This window comes from Vicugna pacos, unplaced genomic scaffold, assembly GCF_048564905.1.
Source record: "Vicugna pacos unplaced genomic scaffold, VicPac4 scaffold_18, whole genome shotgun sequence".
In the NCBI taxonomy this organism is placed as follows: Eukaryota; Metazoa; Chordata; class Mammalia; order Artiodactyla; family Camelidae; genus Vicugna; species Vicugna pacos.
In genome coordinates, this window is record NW_027328739.1 from 1,913,808 (window position 1) to 1,922,941 (window position 9,134).

At 45.6% G+C, this 9,134-nt stretch overlaps 1 long non-coding RNA gene across 1 annotated transcript; it reads right to left on the reverse strand.

The window, feature by feature from the left end:
* Nucleotides 1–426: 426 nt before the first annotated feature.
* Nucleotides 427–5,427, reverse strand: LOC140692840 (uncharacterized). Its single transcript, XR_012068444.1, has 3 exons — nt 5,294–5,427; nt 851–963; nt 427–642 (listed from the first exon to the last, which is right to left on the reverse strand). It is a non-coding gene; the product is annotated as an uncharacterized lncRNA (long non-coding RNA).
* Between the last annotated feature and the right edge of the window lie 3,707 nt (nt 5,428–9,134).

Below are 9,134 nucleotides of genomic sequence, written 5' to 3' on the forward strand. Positions count from 1 at the left end.
GGAACCTCTCGTCGGATGCAGCCCCTCCCCCAACACTGAAAAGATGCAGCAGCCATTGGGGATGGCAGTTAGCGGTTGGATTCCAGGTGGAATGTTGGTGTTTACCGCGAGGCTTGTTGTGGCTGTTGGATCCTAGGTAACCGGGCAGAGTTCTGTGGGTGGATCAGTGTGATGGAGGGGCTGCCGCCCTCTGTGGAGCTTGGCTTAGGTGTTTGGTCCGGGAAGCTGTGTAAGTTCGAGATACTGCTGCTGCCCAAAGACCTGAGGTCACAGGTCAGTTTCCAGAACCTGAAAGGGCAGACAGTGGAAGATCTGCCTGTCATCAGCTTACTGGTCAGGCTCCGAGGTACTTTCAGACTTGCCCAGTCCTGGTGAAGTCGACTTTAGGGGAGACACGAAGAGAAGCTGGCCGATAAGCTGGCTGCGCGGATTGAGGAGAGATGCGAACACATGGATGAGAGATGTTCTGCTACAATGGAGAATACTGGCGTGGAGACAGCTGTAGAGGATACCAGGCTCAAAAGACATTCATGAGACATATTGAAACTCACTGATACAGGCAGAAACATACGGAGTGCCAACGTGGACTTGAGGAAGTTCCTCAATTCTCTTCTCCAATAACGGGTCCAAGGTCCCTGACGTCTGAAGGAGAAGAAATGGCAGAGATGATCAAAACGCTCCTGTTCTTGGAAGAGGTCGTGAGAATCCACACGTCCCAAGGGGCATTCCCAAGCCATTCAGACCAAAATTCAACAAGCCCAGGTAAGCCTTTTCCCAGGTTTGGGCCTAGCTAGTGAGCACTTGCCCTTGCCTCCCCTCCACTCAGGCATCCATTTTGAAGGATCAGTACCTGAGCTGCAATGAAGCCATTACGAGAAGAGCAAGCCCCTCGTAGAATCAGAGTTCCTCCAGCTTCACTCTCTGTGAACAACAGTGAACACCTTAAAGGTCAAATAGTCTCGGCTGAAATAGATAAAATTGAATACTTAGCTCACACCTAGAAACGATGTCCTTCCGCTAGATTCAGCAAATGTTGTGTTTATGTCTTCCCTGGGGTGAAGGGAGTGTGGTAAGTGAGGGGAATCTTTGACTGAACATGAATCTGTATTAGGCTTCAGTTTTTCAAGACAGTGAAGGTAAATAGTACAAGTCAGAAAGTGAACTGAACTGTAAAAGTCGCCAATGACATTAAAGACACAGCTTATGTGGATCGTCTTTCACTTGAGTCAAGCCCCCGGGGGCACTATATCATGGGGGTGCAGACTTGGTTGCGTTAAATGGCTTTAAACTACAGGATCGGATGATTAAGCGTTCTCAACACTGATAGAAAAACACCTGGTTCTCAATAGACTAGCATAACTGCAGCAGGATTCTCCTAGCTAGAATGCCTCTAGGTGCTTTTGGATTCAAACCTAAATGTATATATTTGGTTTGTTTCCTCTTGTATTTTCCGAGAGAGGGATGTTACCCCTTGAAATGCCAACATTGGCCAGTAGGTGTCATTGGGATACAGGGCACCACATGCACAAGTGTATCCAAGGTTGGGGGTTATTCCATGTTTCCAAAAGTTATTTCATGGTTCCTGTTGGTTTCGGAGGCTTCAACCTTAAAGAGCTGACATGACCCCTTGAACAGTTTGGACTGCTAGTTTGCATTCTATCTGTCTAGCTTTTCCGTCGAGCTGACACAATGTTACCAAAATTGACAAGTCTGGCTTCTAGGTCGATTGAGTGTGTTTCAAAAAATAACTCCATTTTCGTATAACTCCCAAAACATGTAAATGAGTTCTGTTAAACTTCTTAAAGACTGCAAATGGGATATCAACACAATGTCAAAATAGTTGTCTTCGGACAATCCCTCCCACCACGGCTGTATAGAAACCAAGAGCTAAGCAAATATCACATTTCTGTGAAATGTATCTGGATAGTGTTGATCCATCGATGCCCAGTTGGCAGAGAAGAAGTGCAACCTGCACTCACTCGCTCCCATGTACAGAGCAATGGAAACATCCACTCACCCAGCCCTTAGCATAGGACACTGGCCGAAGAGAGGTCTGTTACTCCCAAAGACAGGATGAGGCCTCAGGACACCTGGAAGCAGGAGAATGCAAAGCAGGGAATGGAAACCAGTGCAGGTTCGGACCCCTGGTGATGGAGCAACAAGGGTGAAACTCTGTTTAACTTGGACGCACACTCTCAAGCGGACAGGAGACATGGGTTTGAAGGTGATGTGCTGAGATTTACAAGAGTGCACAGCAGATGCTTGGCTGAGAGAACTCAAAGAAACCAGCGCAAAATATCCCCACAGTTAATTCTGAGACCAAGATCCCAGCTGCCAAGTTTGAGGTAGCAGAGGCAACGGTCAGTGAGGCATAGAGCTACGGATGATGGCACACGCTGAGTCTCAGGGATCTGGAGTGCGTTGTGGGATGTGGTGGGTCGAATCAAGAGAGCAAACCGAACTGTGTACCAATAATAAATCAACCACACTGGTCGCGCAGTTGCGATTACCGATATGTCCCATGGCCACACCCAGTACATCTGCAGGACCAGGGACCAATTGGGAATTTTGCCAATAGAGCACGTGTGGGGCTGAATCAGAGATATCGTGCATCTGGTCTGAGGGATCCAGGGGGCCTTGAATTTGAAATCAGAATGAAAAGCCTTAGGATATGCTACATTCATAACCTGGGCTGGAATTATGGTTTGGTTTGAGTCACAGGATGCGCAACAACTCTGTGGTTGCCTTCGTGCACCCGTGCCACAAGGATGAGAGGACAAGGGAGAGTGGTCCATGTCCACAGCGTGAGAAGAGGAAGCATTCCCTTCAGCGCTATCTCCCAAAAGCGGATGCTACATTTTGGATGGCACCGGCACGGTACGGCACCTAGGACAACAAGGAAGGTCTGCGGGATCATTCCAGCAGGCCCTGATATGTGACATCCATAGATATGCTTCCACTGGTGCTTCTGTACACAGAGAAGCACTGGAAAGAACTGATTTCATTGGGACATTCCCGTGGCAATAAAAAGCAGAAGAGCACTCTCAGTTTGCTGTTTTGGAAACACTCCAAAATGACATAGAGAAGAATGCAGAGCTGAGAACTTTTAGAAGCTTCATTTCCACAAGAGGAAGTGTCCTGTGCACTTTCAGAAGTGTGAGATAAGTATAATCAAAATGAAGTTATGCTAATCGAAGTAGAATGGGTTGTTCATCACAACTAATGCAACACCAGCAATTGGAGATATACCAAACAACACACACAGGTACAGGTTATGGCATCAATGCCTAGGAGAAATTGTCCTCACAGAAATCCCATGGAATTGCGTAGAGACAAGAGTCTAAATTTTTCAATTAACAAAGCCCTAGAAGTCTACATTAGATACCTGATATTACCTGACCAGTAGAGATGAAGAAGAACAGTAAAAGAAACAGGAAGTACCATTTTCAGTTCCAAAGATATTGAAGGCGCAAAAGATAAGCTTTCAAACAACTAGTCTGCAAAACGCTATCCAGAACAAGTGTTGAAAATGAAGGTCAGGAAAACACTGAAGAACACCAGTGTCTCAGAATCACAAAAGGCAGAATACCAGAAAAGGGGAAGAGAAAGCCTCAACACGAGCCAAAAATATCAGGAAACTCAATGGTTGTGATAATATCAGGGCTAAAATTCAGTCCTTAGCAGACTAGATAATGCAGAGGGACGCGTGAATGACTGTGAAGACAGGGGAAGAGAAAATCCTCGGTCAGAAGCAGACATAGGAAAGCAAGTGCAAACAAATGAAAACATTGCAGTTGAACCCTGGGTTAAGACAGGGCATGAAAGAATAGAAATCATGAGTCCCAGATGGAAAAGCAAGAGATAAAGAAACAAAAAATGTCTGAAAATTTATCTGTAGAAAAATCAGACTGAAACTTGCTGAAAGCCAAGAAAGAATCATCTATGCGAATTCAGGAATTACACAGCATCCGAAGGAGGTGGAATCCCAATAGACCTACCAGCAGCTGTATGATTCAAATCAACAAAGTTCACGAATATCCGAGTGATTTAAAATGCACCTGGAGGAAACAACATAGTCACAAGGAAACCTCCAGAGGGGTTTCAGCTGATATCTCGGCAGCAATATTGCAGGACAGGGAGGAGTGCCAGGACACAGACCATATCCTGAATGGCCAAATGCTGCCACCTAGGGTAGCCTATGCCACATGAACACCATTTCAAATAACGGCAGAGCTAGAGAATTCTACAGACCGGCAAATCTTAAAAGAATTCAGCAGTTCAAAAGTTTTTCTAAAAGAAAGGTTGAGAAAACTCCCCTGAATAGAAAAGCAGCAAGATGGAATGGAAAGAAGAAACCATTATTGGAAATGCAAGAAGAGCATGTGTGGCAGAGAAGAAAGAAGAAGAACTTAAGGAGGACATCAAAACCCTAAAGATGGGAGAGGGAAGCAGGAAACCATAGGTGATTGGAAGCACTCTCTTAAGTGAATCAGCTTATTTGACTCTGTTTGAAGCGAAAGGAGAGATGCATGGCCTGACGTGTTTGCAAAACAAGCGAGAAGAAGACCAACAAAGAATCAAACCAACAAACAAGCACCAAAATGGTATGGTTGGCTGACATATACAAAGGGAACCATGATTATTCAAAAGAAAATACTCAAGGTGAGGTCAAGGGTCATTCAGAACGCATCGACCCAGTATCGTGGCTTGCATGTACTCAGCACACTTGTATTCGGAAATCAGAAGCGTGCATTCATATTCGTAAATTTTGATTCATAAGAGCATATCGTGACCTAACACTAATGCCGATTTGGAATCAAATGGATTCCTAGTCCGTGATGTAGACTTGTATGTCTTCCAACAGGATGAAGGAATGCCATATTCTAGGCTACGTAGAGAAGAAATGTAAGAAGCCTATAACAAAGGCAAGTAGCTCTGCCAAAGTGTACTAAGTGCAAAAGAGACCGACAGCAAAGTGCACATTGGGGTTGGTTTCATTTCTTGGAATTTCAGCCCCCATGAATCCAATGGATCCATGTCCTGAGAGTGTGGGTGTTTCAGCAGAAATCAGGCGACGCATATGTATTCCGGGTGTACGGATCTTATAGGAACATAAGTCTCCTTTAGTGGGTCCCTGTGTACTGTGAACTGTTAGAAAGTTTAAAGACGTGTGAAACCATCAACTGAAAAGGGACACACTTCCCTCCATTGGTACGGTGCATAGAGCTCTGAACAAAAGGAAAGAGGGAAGAAGAAAGGCCCATGGGACGCTAGTGGGTAGAATCACATTTACCTTAGGAACCTCTCGTCGGATGCAGCCCCTCCCCCAACACTGACAAGATGCAGCAGCCATTGGGGATGGCAGTTAGCGGTTGGATTCCAGGTGGAATGTTGGTGTTTACCGCGAGGCTTGTTGTGGCTGTTGGATCCTAGGTAACCGGGCAGAGTTCTGTGGGTGGATCAGTGTGATGGAGGGGCTGCCGCCCTCTGTGGAGCTTGGCTTAGGTGTTTGGTCCGGGAAGCTGTGTAAGTTCGAGATACTGCTGCTGCCCAAAGACCTGAGGTCACAGGTCAGTTTCCAGAACCTGAAAGGGCAGACAGTGGAAGATCTGCCTGTCATCAGCTTACTGGTCAGGCTCCGAGGTACTTTCAGACTTGCCCAGTCCTGGTGAAGTCGACTTTAGGGGAGACACGAAGAGAAGCTGGCCGATAATCTGGCTGCGCGGATTGAGGTGAGATGCGAACACATGGATGAGAGATGTTCTTCTACAATGGAGAATACTGGCGTGGAGACAGCTGTAGGGGATACCAGGCTCAAATGACATTCATGAGACATATTGAAACTCACTGATACAGGCAGAAACATATGGAGTGCCAACGTGGACTTGAGGAAGTTCCTCAATTCTCTTCTCCAATAACGGGTCCAAGGTCCCTGACGTCTGAAGGAGAAGAAATGGCAGAGATGATCAAAACGCTCCTGTTCTTGGAAGAGGTCGTGAGAATCCACACGTCCCAAGGGGCATTCCCAAGCCATTCAGACCAAAATTCAACAAGCCCAGGTAAGCCTTTTCCCAGGTTTGGGCCTAGCTAGTGAGCACTTGCCCTTGCCTCCCCTCCACTCAGGCATCCATTTTGAAGGATCAGTACCTGAGCTGCAATGAAGCCATTACGAGAAGAGCAAGCCCCTCGTAGAATCAGAGTTCCTCCAGCTTCACTCTCTGTGAACAACAGTGAACACCTTAAAGGTCAAATAGTCTCGGCTGAAATAGATAAAATTGAATACTTAGCTCACACCTAGAAACGATGTCCTTCCGCTAGATTCAGCAAATGTTGTGTTTATGTCTTCCCTGGGGTGAAGGGAGTGTGGTAAGTGAGGGGAATCTTTGACTGAACATGAATCTGTATTAGGCTTCAGTTTTTCAAGACAGTGAAGGTAAATAGTACAAGTCAGAAAGTGAACTGAACTGTAAAAGTCGCCAATGACATTAAAGACACAGCTTATGTGGATCGTCTTTCACTTGAGTCAAGCCCCCGGGGGCACTATATCATGGGGGTGCAGACTTGGTTGCGTTAAATGGCTTTAAACTACAGGATCGGATGATTAAGCGTTCTCAACACTGATAGAAAAACACCTGGTTCTCAATAGACTAGCATAACTGCAGCAGGATTCTCCTAGCTAGAATGCCTCTAGGTGCTTTTGGATTCAAACCTAAATGTATATATTTGGTTTGTTTCCTCTTGTATTTTCCGAGAGAGGGATGTTACCCCTTGAAATGCCAACATTGGCCAGTAGGTGTCATTGGGATACAGGGCACCACATGCACAAGTGTATCCAAGGTTGGGGGTTATTCCATGTTTCCAAAAGTTATTTCATGGTTCCTGTTGGTTTCGGAGGCTTCAACCTTAAAGAGCTGACATGACCCCTTGAACAGTTTGGACTGCTAGTTTGCATTCTATCTGTCTAGCTTTTCCGTCGAGCTGACACAATGTTACCAAAATTGACAAGTCTGGCTTCTAGGTCGATTGAGTGTGTTTCAAAAAATAACTCCATTTTCGTATAACTCCCAAAACATGTAAATGAGTTCTGTTAAACTTCTTAAAGACTGCAAATGGGATATCAACACAATGTCAAAATAGTTGTCTTCGGACAATCCCTCCCACCACGGCTGTATAGAAACCAAGAGCTAAGCAAATATCACATTTCTGTGAAATGTATCTGGATAGTGTTGATTCATCGATGCCCAGTTGGCAGAGAAGAAGTGCAACCTGCACTCACTCGCTCCCATGTACAGAGCAATGGAAACATCCACTCACCCAGCCCTTAGCATAGGACACTGGCCGAAGAGAGGTCTGTTACTCCCAAAGACAGGATGAGGCCTCAGGACACCTGGAAGCAGGAGAATGCAAAGCAGGGAATGGAAACCAGTGCAGGTTCGGACCCCTGGTGATGGAGCAACAAGGGTGAAACTCTGTTTAACTTGGACGCACACTCTCAAGCGGACAGGAGACATGGGTTTGAAGGTGATGTGCTGAGATTTACAAGAGTGCACAGCAGATGCTTGGCTGAGAGAACTCAAAGAAACCAGCGCAAAATATCCCCACAGTTAATTCTGAGACCAAGATCCCAGCTGCCAAATTTGAGGTAGCAGAGGCAATGGTCAGTGAGGCATAGAGATACGGATGATGGCACACGCTGAGTCTCAGGGATCTGGAGTGCGTTGTGGGATGTGGTGGGTCGAATCAAGAGAGCAAACCGAACTGTGTACCAATAATAAATCAACCACACTGGTCGCGCGGTTGCGATTACCGATATGTCCCATGGCCACACCCAGTACATCTGCAGGACCAGGGACCAATTGGGAATTTTGCCAATAGAGCACGTGTGGGGCTGAATCAGAGATATCGTGCATCTGGTCTGAGGGATCCAGGGGGCCTTGAATTTGAAATCAGAATGAAAAGCCTTAGGATATGCTACATTCATAACCTGGGCTGGGATTATGGTTTGGTTTGAGTCACAGAATGTGCAACAACTCTGTGGTTGCCTTCGTGCACCCGTGCCACAAGGATGAGAGGACAAGGGAGAGTGGTCCAAGTCCACAGCGTGAGAAGAGGAAGCATTCCCTTCAGCACTATCTCCCAAAAGCGGATGCTACATTTTGGATGGCACCGGCACGGTACGGCACCTAGGACAACAAGGAAGGTCTGCGGGATCATTCCAGCAGGCCCTGATATGTGACATCCATAGATATGCTTCCACTGGTGTTTCTGTAGACAGAGAAGCTCTGGAAAGAACTGATTTCATTGGGACATTCCCGTGGCAATAAAAAGCAGAAGAGCACTCTCAGTTTGCTGTTTTGGAAACACTCCAAAATGACATAGAGAAGAATGCAGAGCTGAGAACTTTTAGAAGCTTCATTTCCACAAGAGGAAGTGTCCTGTGCACTTTCAGAAGTGTGAGATAAGTATAATCAAAATGAAGTTATGCTAATCGAAGTAGAATGGGTTGTTCATCACAACTAATGCAACACCAGCAATTGGAGATATACCAAACAACACACACAGGTACAGGTTATGGCATCAATGCCTAGGAGAAATTGTCCTCACAGAAATCCCATGGAATTGCGTAGAGACAAGAGTCTAAATTTTTCAATTAACAAAGCCCTAGAAGTCTACATTAGATACCTGATATTACCTGACCAGTAGAGATGAAGAAGAACAGTAAAAGAAACAGGAAGTACCATTTTCAGTTCCAAAGATATTGAAGGCGCAAAAGATAAGCTTTCAAACAACTAGTCTGCAAAACGCTATCCAGAACAAGTGTTGAAAATGAAGGTCAGGAAAACACTGAAGAACACCAGTGTCTCAGAATCACAAAAGGCAGAATACCAGAAAAGGGGAAGAGAAAGTCTCAACACGAGCCAAAAATATGAGGAAACTCAATGGTTGTGATAATATCAGGGCTAAAATTCAGTCCTTAGCAGACTAGATAATGCAGAGGGACGCGTGAATGACTGTGAAGACAGGGGAAGAGAAAAACCTCGGTCAGAAGCAGACATAGGAAAGCAAGTGCAAACAAATGAAAACATTGCAGTTGAACCCTGGGTTAAGACAGGGCATGAAAGAATAGAAATCAT